The sequence below is a fragment of the Lathyrus oleraceus genome, chromosome 6 (assembly GCF_024323335.1).
Source record: "Lathyrus oleraceus cultivar Zhongwan6 chromosome 6, CAAS_Psat_ZW6_1.0, whole genome shotgun sequence".
Classification (NCBI taxonomy): Eukaryota; Viridiplantae; Streptophyta; class Magnoliopsida; order Fabales; family Fabaceae; genus Lathyrus; species Lathyrus oleraceus.
The window spans coordinates 464,690,928-464,706,929 of NC_066584.1; positions in this window are offsets into that span (position 1 = coordinate 464,690,928).

The following is a 16,002-nucleotide window of genomic DNA, read 5'->3' on the forward strand; positions in this document are numbered from 1 at the left end:
TATCTTAGAAATCTTAAGTGTTAAAAAATATTATGATTATTCTAATACTTCTATACTTATGATTGTGTATCAAAGTATAGTTTTAATATTTTCTACTAAATTGTTTGTTTAAAGTAGAGAAAGTCTCTTGTAAGATTGCTTGAGCACTGAAGTCTCTTGCATGTGTGCTTGAGCAATGAAGTCTCTTTCTGGTATGATTGAGCAGATGTCTCTTACAAGATTGCTTGAGCAAAAGTCTCTTTCAGGATTGATTGAGTAGTTGAAGTCTCTTTCTGGTTTGATTGAGAAAAGTTGTAATCAGGATTCATTATAGTGAAAATCTCTTGCTGGACAAGGGAAATGGACTACTCTAAATTTAGGAGAGGAACCAGGATAAACTTTGTGGGTTAATTTTTTTTATTGTTTCTTAATTTTATTATTATTTCGCTGCTATTGACACTATAATATCATACTCTAAACTTGTTAAGAATCTGAAGCTGTTCATCAGAGAAAAAAATAATCTATACACATTTCAACCCTCCTTTCTTGTGTGTTTTATCTTCTTCAAATTACAATGATGTTTATTAGTACACAAGCATTTATTAACATTGACACTACTACAAACCATATTTTAATACTATTGTAAGAAGGATATTACCACAGTTGGTGATCTGTGGTAACGAAGGGTGTGGTAGTATGTGCCCTATTTACCACATGGGTTGGTAGCCGTGAAAAAAACATAATAGCGTGTAAAATACCATCACGGTTAAATAAACCAACCATAGTAGAAGGTGGAATGGTCATGGATTCAATACCCAATGCTAGGATTTGGGGAGATTTCTCAACATTTCACCACGGTTGTATGTTTCAACCATAGTGAAAAAATTAGCGCACAACATTTCGCCATAATTATAGCTTCTAATTATGGTGATAAATTCACTTGAGTTTATTATAACTTATGTGGAATGCTTATTTCACCAATTGATCACTAAAAATATAACCATTCAATCTAATTTAGAAATTAATAATATGACAAATTAAATTGTATTAGAAGAAAAAATGTGTTGTGAGCTTATGTCAGTGGTTGGAGAGCTTCCTGCTAACATGGAGGTTGTACCATAAATTTTTTAATTATTTTTCAACATTTAAAAACTTTTGAAATGATATACCTTCAAGTGAAGTACGATAGTTTTTTGTACTATGGCTATAGGTGAATACAATGTGAAAAATCGTGAAGTAGTTTAACTTCAAGTGAAATAAATTATTTATGGTAATGTATGACAACTCTTTTGAACTATGATTATCTACGAAGACAATGTGAACTTTTTGGAGTAATTTAACTTCAAGTAAAATATACTTTTAATGGTGGAGTATGATAGTTATTTGAATATGATCGTTAGTGACGACAATGGAAACTAATGTTTTATTTTAAAAAAAGCATGAAGATTATTGGTATTGGTTGAAATTATATTTCTTGAAGAAGTCGCATATCACCTAATATTATAAAGGAAGAATATATATATATATATATATATATATATATATATATATATATATATATATATATATATATATATATATATATGTGTGTGTGTGTGTGTGTGTGTATATATATATATATATATATATATATATATATATATATATATATATATATATTGTCATACGGTGAACTGGCGACTCTGCTGGGGACCCTTAAAAAGAGAGGTTACCTTAAAAACAAGATCACTTATTCAATTTGTCTGATTTATTTTTAAGGGATTGCTTGGGTATGTTATGCTTGAGTGAAAGATCCTACACCCGGATCTAGTGTACCTTAGGTAAGTAGCAAGAGATCATCGCGACTGTCCGGCGTATACTGGAATGGTCAAAATGATGGCTACGGTTAATGTGGCACTTTGGATGTCCTGATGTTCCTCATGTTAGTTGAGGAAATATTTGGCATTCGCGTGGTGTCATAAAAGCATTAACCAGACCTTTAGAACCCTAATTGACTCATCCTGGCCATTAGAAAGTAGTGAGATAACTGGCTTCGGTTCCGACTGGAGTTGGTTGAGACTCGATACTACACTCTTTGAGATTGGACTTTAGGGAAGCTTCGGTCAACCACTTGGTGTTGCACTGAAGTGGACTTAAGGAAAGGTCAATGATTTGAGATCCTTCTAGAACCCGGTTACTATTCTAAGACAGGTTGAACCAACCAAACTTCAGTGGGGAGGGTATTTACCTATGGAACTCACGCAAGCCTTAAAACCTAGGAATGATTGTTGTGTGACTTGCTTGTGCTTGTTATTTATCTAACAACATGACATCATAACAACATAACATCATAACATCATGGCATTGTACTAACCATTTCAAGGATTTAGGGATTTAACTCTGCTAAAAAAAAAACAAAAACAAAAGCAAAAACAAAAGAGAAAAGAAAAAAAAAAAGCTCTTTTTGGTAGTTTATGCAAAGTTAAATCCCGAAAGTCCTTGAAAACATTTCATACATTGCATTGCATCGCATAACAGGTATTCTAAAGTGTCGCATCCTGCGAAAAATCAACCGGCGAGACTCAAAATAAAACACACAGAGCCGCCACTAAACGTTATTTATCCCAAGATAGGGAAAGGAAACGCTCAGAAAAACCTGGAAAGACATGGTCTCGCGACCAGAGAGAAAAGGTTCGGGAGTCGGTTACGCGAGGGGAAGGTATTAGCACCCCTCACGTCCGTCGTACTCGACGGGATCCACGTTCTAGAATAAAGAATAGGTTGCTAAACATCACACACACACACAGGGAACGCAGGTGGGGTTAAGAGAAACGGGCTCGATAAGGCGTCGCACCTTATGCCTACATATCTTGTCTGGAACAAGAATCAGAGCCACTGTAGTTCGGCTTACGCACGCCAAACAACACAAAACAACACAAACATGCAAGGGTGGCAAACATGGAGCCCGACAACCACTGGATGGAATTACGTCGGCATCCGAACCAAAACACACTCAAAAGGGCAAACGTGGAGCCCGACAGCCAATCACTGGGCTTACGTCGGCATCCGAACCCAAAACACACTCAAAAGGGCAAACGTGGAGCCCGACAGCCAATCACTGGGCTTACGTCGGCATCCGAACCCAAAACACGCAGCACAGTCAGATAACAAGTAAACACACGCAAAAAAGAAAAAGGTTGCCCGGAGTGGTCTCGCACGACCACCTGCCTACATACCTCGTCTGGAACGAGGATCAGGGCGATGTAGTTCCCCTGAACGGGAAGAAAGAACACGCAAACTAGTAGGGAGTCGGGAACTCGAGCCTGATAGCTGGCGAACAAAACACACGCAAAAAAGAAAAGGGTGCCCGGAGTGGTCTCGCACGACCACCTGCCTACATACCTCGTCTGGCACGAGGATCAGGGCGATGTAGTTCCCCTGAAAGGGACTAAATTGCTAACCAGAAACCGGGGAAAGACACACAACTAGGGAGCTGAGACTCGAGCCTAATGTTGTCATGCATCGTTCACCTAAGTTCGGTTTTCTATCCTACTTGCATAAGCAAACTAACCTAACCAGGAAAGAAGCTAGCACACAAGCATACCATCATATATCAACATTAAATGAGAACAGGCATCTCAAACAAACATGTCAATCAAATAATCACAAAACACGCACTATAGCCAAACAAGAGGCTCAATCAATGGGGTTTGACCGCCGAAGCGAGTCGTCTGTACAGGCTGGTTTTGCTCTTAACCTTGCCATTACGAGGCTAAGGTGAAGCAGATGAAAGGATGAAGTGAGGATCAGACCTCACAGCTCTTATCCCTAACCAGGGAGAGCTGACAAATGAGCATGGGTCCAGAATAGGGGAACCCTTCTATACTCGATGACTCTGACACAATGTGCACTGCACAGGATCTTGGGCTTTTGATCTCGATGCTACAACCATGTAATGGGAGCAAGGAGAAGACTCAACTGAATAGTGGGGGACAGGTTGCTTGTCCCTACCTTCCACCAATTGCCTTACTTGAAGGACTTTTCCTGCTTGGGCTTAAAAATAAACATACACAAGCATTGCCTCTTAAGGAGGACTTCAGTCAATTTGCCCGGCCCGGTAACAGCCGGGTCTCCAGACTACATGAAGTAAGAAGGTTATACCTCTATGCAAGTTGCTTATGCAAAGCAAAGCAAAGCAATAGTTCACAAGGAACTGAGCAACTAAAGTACCTGGAAACAATCAAACTCAGTCAGTATTCAATCAGACAAATTGTACAGCAAACAATCAAACAGTTTAAACAATACGACACAAAGCAAGCTCAAGGCTTAAGCCCAAGCTCCAACACCTACAAAACAATGTTATGTTAGTGTACAAACATCCACAACATCAATTAAAATCAACTTGTATCATTCTCCATGTACATTGCTTTTTTGATCCTGAAAAATCAAGCAAACATTAGCAACTAGACCACTAGGCCAAGCCTAGGGTCCCAAAGCAAGAAAAAAGTTAAAACAGCAAGGTATCCACCATCCAACATCAAATTAACATCAAACAAGAGCAAACATCCTTGGTCTCATGTTTATATCATCCATCAAGTTCAATTCATGCACAAAACAATCCATATTGGTTCAAATGAAGCCCCAAATATACAAACAGAAGTATTGCATTCAAAGCCATGCCAAAACACATCAAAAAAATCTCAAATTAAATACACCTAAACAGGGGTCAATCAAGGTCTACCATGTCAAATTTGAGCTCAATTGGGCAAATGGAACCATGTCAATGAAAATCATCAAAAACAGACACAATTTCATGCTCCAATTCACACCATCAATGCATACATCCACTTCAAAAATTCATATCTCATTGGAAACTAAAAAGAAATGGATGAGACCAAAACAGGGAGGTCCTAACATGTGTCTAGTTCATGCATATCAAATTTCATGGCCATACAATACAATGTGAGGATTTCCCAATCAATCTACCAACATGTATCACATGAGCTTGCAATTTCAATCACCAGAAATGAAAAATCATGATCAATTAGAAAAGGCAGTGACAAATTCTACAAAAATTCATACAACATCCTAACATATCAACAATTCACCATGCCAAATTTCATTCAATTCTAACATGCATAGGTTATCCAATTAAATTCAACAAGTTGACATCAAGAGGTGTGACACAAATTGTCACACCTAAGTTCCAGAATTTGCTGCTCTCTGACCAGGTATCAAAAATTCATGAAATTTACATATAAATAATCCTCAATGAGTCAAGAACCACCACAAAAATTTTCAAGAATTTATTTTACAATATGGACATTTCATGATCAAATTGGTGACATGTATCAAAAATGGACATACATTAGAAAACCCTAGGTCAAATAACATATTTACCAAGCACAACTTTGACCAATAGGTCAAAAAAATCCTACACAAGTCAACAAAGCCATAGAAAAAATTTCCATATTTTTCTGAATTTTCTACTATTTTTTTTTTATGAATTTTTTCATGTGTTAATGATTTTTAACAATTAAGTGAATTAAATAGAATTTTGACAATGGCATTATCGTAAATACTAATGGCGGGAGCGGGAAACATGCAGTTTGAATTTTCAAAACAGATTTTGGATTGAACAGTAAAATTTCCAGAACTTCATCGTCTACAGTCCAGAATCCTCAAGAACACGAAATTTCAAATCATCACCAAAATGAACAATCTCATATCCGTTAGAACCGTCTGAGCCTAAGGATCACGAATATCAACTTATTCTTGGCTAAAAGTTCCTAAATCGAACGAATCGCGCGAGCTAGGGTTTATGTTCATATCTTAAAATCCAGATTTCTCCTCCTATGGTTCATCATTCTCAAAACTAATCACATCACCGCGATCTACATAACAAGGCCTTTCAAACGCATATAATGATTAAACAAATGGTGACGATCGATTTTGCTCAAACCTGGATATGGCAGCGGAGTTCTTGTTGTTTTTGAGCTTCAATTACACGAAACAGAAGTAGTGCAAGCTAGTGGTAGATGAATGATGCGTCCAACTTCAGTTGCCTTGGCCTCTAGTGCTCGAAATCCACATTTCACCATTGAAGCTCCTCATGCTACAGTCACGATTCGATGAGTTTCTTCCTCCAATCTCCAAAAACAGTCCAAGATAATGATGATACAAATCCAAAGCAAAAAGAATTTTGAGATTTGGTTGAAGAATGAAGAAGATTGATGCATATGAAGTTCTTGTGTTCTTGATGAAATGTGAGAGAATTGGAATGGTTTTGAGATCTGAACTTGGTAATTGTGCATTCTCCTCAAGAGTTTGTTATGATTAAGCTTATATACTTCCAACTAATCAAGCTTTAATCACCAAATTAGCAAAATGACATGCAATTAGCAAATGTGCATTTACTTAAGCAAGGGCAAAATGGCCTTTTCACTCAAGCCCTGTGACAGCTCATTGACAGCTCATACATTCTCAATTGATATTTGGAGTGTGTTGGCTCAAATGAGATGTTCACTCTTGTGCATGAAGATGGTGCATGAAGTAATATGGACATGAACAGTGCTGTATGAGAGCTCAAAATAGAGTTATGTATCGATACAAGGCACTTTTTAACAGTGTGCATCGACACATAACTCGTGTGCATCGATACATGGCCCTTTTTTGCCTTGCACGCATCGATACGAAATTCGTGTGCATCGATACATGGAAAATTTTGCCATGCACGCCCGGTGGTAATTTGACCATATCTCCTCAACCGTTCATCCGATTCTCACGATCTTGGACTTTTTGAAAATGGGAGAGAAAGATCTACAACTTTCATGTTCAACAAAATTCCATTTGAAGCTTTTTTGATGGTGGAAAATTGGGTTGAAGTCGTTCCAAAAACTTGCCATCCCTTTGGAAACTTGAAACCATAGGTCATTTTTCCTTTTGGAAACCTTTGCTATGACCTCAAATCCTTCAATGTGAGTATTTGAAATGTCAAATGAGACTTGTTTGAACATGAATGGAGTATCTCTTGCCCTCTCCCTCCTCCAAATCCATCAATCCAGGCACAGTTGACCACAATTGACTTTTCTGACAGATAGATGAATTTGGCTACGCACTGATCAAATTGAGCCCCAAACTCCTGATGAAATGGCTCAACCATGAAACCCTAGCATCCATGAGCTCAATATAATCACATTATGATCCTCATATACATCATAGCCCCCATCTCCTGATTATGCCCTGATTGGCCCAATGCAGATGATTAAGGTTGACCAGTGGTCAAAACCCTAATCTCAAGGAATATGCTCCAACACTTGATGATGACCAACCATGATGATGATGATGTATCTTTTTAATCAAGATGAAGACCAACATCCATTGAGAATCATGAAACCCTACTTCACAGCCCAATCCTCAGATGGCCAATGATCAATCAATAAACCCCTAGGCTTGCCTTTGACTTCCTCATCTTCTGATCAAGACTTGAGAGGATAGCTTGCACAATGTAACCACATGATATGCAATATGCAATGCCTAATGACCTAAAATGATATGCAATATGTTAATGCTAGTCCCAAGAGAGGAGGGCAAATTTTGAGGTGTTACAGCTGCCCCTATTCAATCCACTGTGAACCTGTCGATACGAAATAGCCTCGGCTTTCGGATGATCAGGATGAAGAGTGATTGAATACCAAGAACAGACGAACAATTTGCACTCTGATGGGATAATAATTAACAACGCCTGTCAGCATCGGCGAAGAAACAAACTCTGAACAACGTCGACCTGGATACCAAAATAAATGGTAACACAGGGAGAACCATGGCCTGAACACCACACATCCGCTCGGGATTATTATTCTCTCTTCTTTGCTTTTCTTGGACCCCGAAATTTCTGCTTGTGCAAACGATCCTCAGACCTCTGCATTTGAACCCCGGAAAATATCTGATAATTCTGCTGGCAATGTCGGAAATAATACCAATCACCACTCTGAGGGCAACACGTCAGAGGGTACACCTTCAACCAGACACTGACTGATGACTGGGAAGAAATTCGACGTTTACTGAACATCGGACGATGATGTTTACTGACACCAAAAAAAGCTCGACCAGACATTAACCAATGACCGGGAGGAAACTCGATGTTTACAGGCACCGAACAATGATGTTGACATGACATCAAACAATGATGCGGACAGACATCAAACAATGATGCGGACAGACATCAAACAATGATGCGGACAGACATCAAACAATGATGCGGACAGACATCAAACAATGATGCGGACAGACATCAAACAATGATGCGGACAGACATCAAACAATGATGCGGACAGACACCAAACAATGATGCGGACAGACACCAAACAATGATGCGGACAGACATCAAACAATGATGCGGACAGACATCAAACAATGATGCGGACAGACATCAAACAATGATGCGGACAGACATCAAACAATGATGCGGACAGACATCAAACAATGATGCGGACAGACATCAATCAATGATGCGGACAGACATCAAACAATGATGCGGACAGACATCAAACAATGATGCGGACAGACATCAAACAATGATGCGGACAGACATCAAACAATGATGCGGACAGACATCAAACAATGATGCGGACAGACATCAAACAATGATGCGGACAGACATCAAACAATGATGCGGACAGACATCAAACAATGATGTTGACAGGACATCGAACAACGATGTTGACAGGACATCGAACAAGGATGTTTACCAGACATCGAACAATGATGTTTACAGGACATCAAACAATGACCGACCAAACACTTACTGATGTCTGGGAAGAAACTCGACGTTTACTGAACATCGGATGATGATGTTTACTGACATCAAAGAAAGCTCGACCAGACACTTACTGATGACCGGTAGATACTGTTGCTCCAAAACCCCGATGCTGAACTCCTCAGAGTACCATCTTCCAACTTCTGTCGAAACCAAATCTCAAGTAGTAACCACGGCTTGAGTCGCGCTGATCGCGTAACCTTTCCATCTCTGCCCGACGAAAAAGCTTCCTCCAGTATTGCACTGCTGGGGAATATCTCTGATTAACCCAAGATTCTGAACTCCTCGGAGTAACACCTTGCTCTTCGGGCCAAACCACCTCTCAAACAGTAACCACAGCTTGAGACTAGCTTATGCGTGCAATATGATGCATGATTGATTTTTCTGCGTAATGCTCCATAAATATGGAAATGCTACGCGATTATTTATTTTTCTATGCAATATGCCATGTTATTTTTTCATGATGAATGCATAAAAAAGAAATATCCCCCTCAAGGGACTCCTCTGGGGAATACGAGACACTCTGCTGAGGAACTCGCCATTGCTCCAACTCCACCCTGCTGGGGAATAGTACTGCTGCTGGGAAATAGGCAACCCTTGCTGGGGAAACCTCCTTTGTACCCAATCCGCTCGGGAATTTGCTGGGGATAAGAACCACCAATGCACTCTGTGGGGATACAACAATCTTTGACTTGCTGAGGATATCAATCCTGACTCTGCTTCAGGAAAACCCTCACAGATACCTGCTGACTTCACTGGGGAAATGCTCACAGATACTCCGCTGGGGAAATAGCAATCTCCAGGCTTAACTGGGGAAACATCAATCTATCACCTGCTGGGGATAACCATCCTGATCCTGCTAGGGAAACGCATACTACTCCGCTGGGGACAACCCATGCAATCCATAGGTAGAATCAACTCAGCTGGAGATGCAAACATCCGTCCGCTACGGAAACTTGTCCAATCCACTGGTAGGATGGACACTGTTGGAGATATATTTCTTTGAAAAAGACCCGCTCCACTCGGGGAACTGTTGGAGATATATTTCTTTGAACCCGCTCCACTCGGGAACTGCTGGAGATATATTTCTTTGAAACCCGCTCCACTCGGGGAACTGCTGGAGATATATTTCTTTGAAACCCGCTCCACTCGGGGATTAGCAACCTTCAGACCTGGCTGCTGAGGAAACACCGTTGTAAACCGGCCGGGGACAACCATCCTGACTTGGCTGGAGAAGTTTACCGACCTTGAATCTGCTGGGGAGCTAGTCTTATACTTCTGCTTGGGGACCTAGCTGGGAAATGAAAAAAGTTGGTACAAAACACCCGTCGACTCGTCGAACCACGGTATCTACCTTCCAATCTCGCATCAGCTTTCTACTTTTGAGAACTCCCAGACTCATCTGGACCTTTTCTGCTCCATCATCTTGTATTCCAAGTCGCGCCGCGCTCGACGGAGAGCGAACTCCTGGGATTTATACAGACTTTTCAATCTTCCGACTTTGAAGAGTCTTCTTGATTAGTTCCAAAGGTCGTCGTACGCCTCAACGCCTCTTCGCCACTTCTCTACCCATTCACTCATCCCTGATTGGACTCTGCGGGGAATTACACACTTTCAAGTCTTCCGACTTTGAAGAGTCTTCTTGATCAACATCAAGGATCGTCGTACGCCTCAACGTCACTCCGTCGTTTCTTCAGATATCTCTGTCCCTGATCGGACTCTCTGGGGATTTATTACAATGCTTCCACATCACAACCTGCAAGTGAGTGAAAATATCTAACAATTCCTGCAAAACAGATCGTTAAATAAAACCGTGCCCCAGGCGTGTCAATATTTCAACACTTGGGTCACTCAACCTTCCAAATAAGATTTCAAGCTTTCAATCTCATAAACATGCATTGGAAGGAACCTGTATGTATTAAAATGCAAAGATTCTTTATCAAAAATAATTGGATGTTTTTGCAATCAAAGCGGTAACGAAAAACAAAAACAAAATTATTTGACTGAATGTGCATTTTATTGATTGAAAAAATGTGGCTCAAATGAGCAATACAAAAGGAAGCAATTCCTGAAAAGAGGTAATTGCGCACAAAAGGAAAAATCTATCCTAATGGCAACGTGAAACCCGTGATCTCATCGAGTTCCAACTCGGTTACACCCCATATGTCCTCAGACTCTCCATGCTTTCTGCCTTCTGAACAAGACAATTCCAACTGATCCCTACCGGGTATTATCCATGATGCCTTAACCAAAGCAAAAACGATCATGCGGGACGCAGTTGTTCGTTTCAATCCCTCTTTTGCCTGGACCGCCCTTTCGGGTTTTCAGTCCACCGGGATACCCCTTTTTGCCCAAGTCGCCTTTTCAGGTTTTCGACTTGCCGGGTGTACAGTTTTTCATTTTATATCCCTAATTTTTGCCCGAACCTTTTTCTGTTTTTGGTTCGCCAGGATGCCCATTTTTGCCTGGACTGTTTTGCTCTTTTCGTCCAGCGGGTCTCTTTATACGAAGTATTTTTAACTGCGTCCGCATTCACAGGGGATGGGAAATCTCCGCCATCCATGGTCGTTAGCAACAAGGCTCCGCCAGAGAAAACCTTCTTGACCACGAATAGACCTTCATAATTCGGTGTCCCTTTGCCCCTTCGATCGTTTTGAGGAGGAAGGATCCTTTTCAGCACCATATCACCCACGTGATACATCCGAGGTCGCACTTTCTTGTCAAAAGCACGCTTCATACGTTGCTGGTATACCGCCCATGACAGATGGCTGCTAGCCTCTTTTCTCCAATCAGGCTCTCTGAGTGAGAAAGGCGTTTGCCCCAGTAGACGTACGTACCGAAGTACAGTACCCAGAATGCAAGCTTCGGCCTCGGTCACCATCGTTGATGCATTCCATCGTGCCCCAGGAAGCACTACCTTATTCATCTTATCCTCCCCATCAGACATCAGAATCCGTTCGGATTCAGGGTCAGACCCCTCCTCCGGGATTGGTTACTCTCAATCTTTCGATTAGAGCACCTCGAGATGTCCTCATCAGGGAACTCAAACTTCATCGGTTGACAATCCTCAATGGGTTGCAGAGAGATGTAATCAGACGATACACCCCTTGATTGCTTTCTGAGAGTATCACAAATCAGTCAATATTCTTTTTCACTCTCGCAACCCGTCCGGTCAATGCTGGATTCTCAAACCCATACTCGATCGGATCCATCTCGGAAATCCCCAAAGTGGTATGAACCAGCATATACTGTCTCAGTCGGCGAGCAGCCTATGCCAAAGTACATCAAGTTTTTTTCGAACAGTGAATGTACTGTTTCACAGTCGATAAACTTTTTGCTAAGGTAAATTGCATGCTCTTTTCGACCAGACTCGTCATGCTGACCCATTACACCTCGTAGACCCCTCGAAGGCCGTCAAGTACAGATTGACAATTGCTCTTTCCACAGAAGATATCGGAATCAGAGGTTCCTGCAACTTTTCCTTTTATTTTTTCAACGCCCCTTGGCAATCATTATTTCGCCTGACCGTTTGATCTTTCTATCAATATCTGAATATGAGTTCACCCGTGGCGGTTAGATGAGATGTGAACCATGACAGGTAGTTCAATCTTTCTAAGAAACCACGAACCTCTTTCTTTATTCTCGGTTCAGGCATTTGTTTTTTTTTTTTTTTTTTTTTTTTTTTTTTTTTTTTTTTTAAAGCAGGAGCAACCTCGATTCCTCTCTTATAATGACCCCCCAACATCTTACCGGATCGCACTCTGATAGTGCACTCATTCTAATTCAACCTCAGTCTGAATTATCTCCACTGGTCAAACGACTTGCCCCCAGTCTGCCAGATGCCCCTCTTCTGACTGGGACTTTGCTATCATGTCATAGCATCTGATTCCATGATGAATCATATCATGAAACAAAGTCACCCTGATACGCGGCATCGGCGCCCTGCTTCTCAAGAGGACAGTCTTCTCTCCGTGGCAGCGTGTGCACAACGACATTGGTACTTGACCCGGCATACCCTGACATGACCAGGTAAAAGTATCCACATGCTCTTTCAACAAGGCTACCATTCTACTCTCGATTTGCCTCTGAGGCGGCTCCAATTTCAATTCCTTCCTGACCTCGGCGGTGCTTGGAATAACAATCTCAATCCGCTCCGCGTGCGGCTGAATCACCTTCTCCTCTTGTTTTGACAACCTGGCTAATTCCAGCAGATCACAATCTTCTTCGTCTTCTTCTTCAGCCTGATCGCTCGGATTGTCGAAGTCATATGAGGTGTAACCAAATTGTTATCAACGAGATCCGGAGAATTATTTTTGAATTCGGAACGAGACAAATCAAAAAAGAAAAATGAAAATAAACATTGCCATTTTTATTTGTTTTTAAACTGCAAAAATAAATGAAAAACAGGGAACACCGCTTTTTGGCTGAAAAACATCCATTTATTAATGATGCAGAAAATGCAAATTTAAACATGAGGTGGCCCTTACAATGGACCATTACGTGTCGGGCAACACGTATGGCTTTCATGCATATAAACTGAAAACAAGAAATATTACTCTTCCGGGCGAGTGTCAGTGACGATCTTGTTTAGGCCTTTCAGCTTCCTAGTATGCACGGCTTTATCCAACTACTGAACTTGCAGTCACTGTCGGTCTCTCCACCCACTGCACAGGTGTAATCTGCATCTTCAGCAATTGCACTCACCATCGCCTGACCATGTGCTGGCATGGGATTAGCATTAACATTCGGTGACGGCGCAAAATTGATAGCCTTGGAGTCCACCAGGTCCTGGACAACATTCTTGAATGCTCTACAGCCCTCAATGTTATACCCCGGTGTACCAGAATGAAATTCACACCGGGCGTTCTCATCATAGTTCGGTGGCCTCTGATCTGTTCTCATCGGAACCATCGCCCTCGGCTGAACCAAACCAAGATCCATCAACTTTTTGAACAGAACCGCATATGTCACGGGTGGCTTGTCAAAATAGCGATCAACCCCTTTTCCTCTCATCTGGTACCCAGCTCTCTGTTGAGGTGGCTGACGTTGCTGCCGGACTGACTGATTACCAGCAGGAATGGTTACTGCAGCAGTGTGCTGGTAGTAACGATCCCTACCGGGTCCTCCCTGGGCATACACAGCACTTGATTCACCCTCGTGCTTGCGCTGACCGTTCCCGAATGGCTTCTTCGATCCTGATGCCGAAGCATTACCTTGTATCTTCCCCATTTTCAGCCAACTTTCAATTCTCTCTCCGGCCACCACAATGTCTGCAAAGTTGGTTACTGGACAACCCACCATCCTTTCAGCAAAAACCCCTTGCAGGGTACCCATGAAGAGATCAGACATCTCTCTGTCCACTAGCGGCGGTTGAACTCTGGCAGCCAACTCCCTCCACCTTTGAGCATATTCTTTAAACCCCTCATTGTTTTTCTGAGACATACCCTGCAGCTGGGTACGACTCGGAGCCATATCAGCGTTGAACTGGTACTGTTTAAAGAATGCATCTCCCAAATCCTGCCAGCTTTTGATGTCAGAAGACTTCAGCTTGGTGTACCACTCCAGGGATCCTCCGGACAGACTGTCCTGGAAGAAGTACATCCATAGCTTCTGATCAGTCGTGTAGGCAGAAATCTTACGTACGAAAGCTTGGAGGTGAGTTTTCGGGCAGGAACTACCGTTATATTTGTCAAATGCAGGCGCTTTGAACTTCTGTGGGATCACAATCCCCTCGACCAGCCCCATGTTGGACATGTTGACAAACCCCGGAGTAGCATGGCTTTCCAGAGCCTTTACCTTCTCTGCCAGCAACTGAATTTCTTTGTTTTGTGGCTGAACACCATATTGCCCAAGTGGCTCATTGTGCATGGAGAATTGATCGGCCTCTCTGTCTTCCTCCTGGTCTTCATCAAACCCATAGAATGGAGGCACCAGACCATCCTTCAGACTATACCCCAGACCGGGCCCACCACCAGTAGCAACACCAAATCCAGCAGCATTGTTGTTCACCAAACCCACAGTTTCTCTTTTACCACCATCTTTGGATCCACCCAACCCCTGATTGGAGACACCATCCAGATTAACAACACTGTTAGCAGCTGAAGCCCGCTCGAGCTTTTCAACTTTATCTGCCAGAGCCTTCTGACCAACTGCAAAGCCTTGCATGATGTTGATCAGCTCGTTCATTTTATCTTTCAGTTCGAGCATATCTGTGTTTGGGAGATCCATCAGTCGAGGAGTATTGCGCCTGGTGTAATATCTGTGAGGTCGGGTTGAGTGCAAAGGTACAGTTCTGCGAGCACGAGCAATGATTCCTGCAAAACAGCAAACAGGTTAATATGCATGAATGCAACGTCTATCCATATGAGGAAGATTCTGTCTTTCGATTCTGGTTTCATCGAGACAGATAACGTTTTGACATCCACATTCTGAAATTCAAGATGTCTCTCAACCAGATTCTCAATCAATAATACTCCCCATATGGCTAGACGTAGTTTGGGTGCAGATGAATGCGAAATGAGAATGATGCATGAATGCAATGCACTGTGCCATCCTCCAAGTCATTTGAACATCTGTTCTGAAGCCTGGTCTCTGAACTGATCATAACCATCTGAGGTACTGGTTAACCATAAGTCCGGCTCAAGGGTTCCGAAATAAACGGACCTGAAAGATACATCATCATCATCATCATCAATCTCTCCAAACAATCTCTGAGCAGATATTCTCAACCGTCTGACTCGGCCCGGGGAATCCTGAAATAAACGGATCCCCACTGATAAATATCTCGGCCCGGGGAATCCTGAAATAAACGGATCCCCACTGATAAATCACGGACAGCACTCCGGCGTCTCGGCAATAAACGGCCATAAATCCGACTTATAAATATGACTCGGATCCACGGAACAAAAAGTCACCATCTGAGTCACCATCAATCACCAACAGTCACCATCTGTACCTGTTAGAATGATCATTCCCTCCCCACTCACGGGTGTCATCTAGGCTAGGGTAAAGTCGAAAGAAACGCAGCATAAATAACCTTTCGCAGAATACCATCATATACACACCCGAAGTATGTAACGATAATATCCCACCAGGGTCTGAACTGCTCGTGATGTCAATGTTCCGCTAAGTGGCGCCATACCACCCGCTTCCCATGCATCACTCTATTCCTAGGTTTCCTAGATTTCACTCATAGCCTGGGTATTGGGCCTTTTACCTCGAGTAAC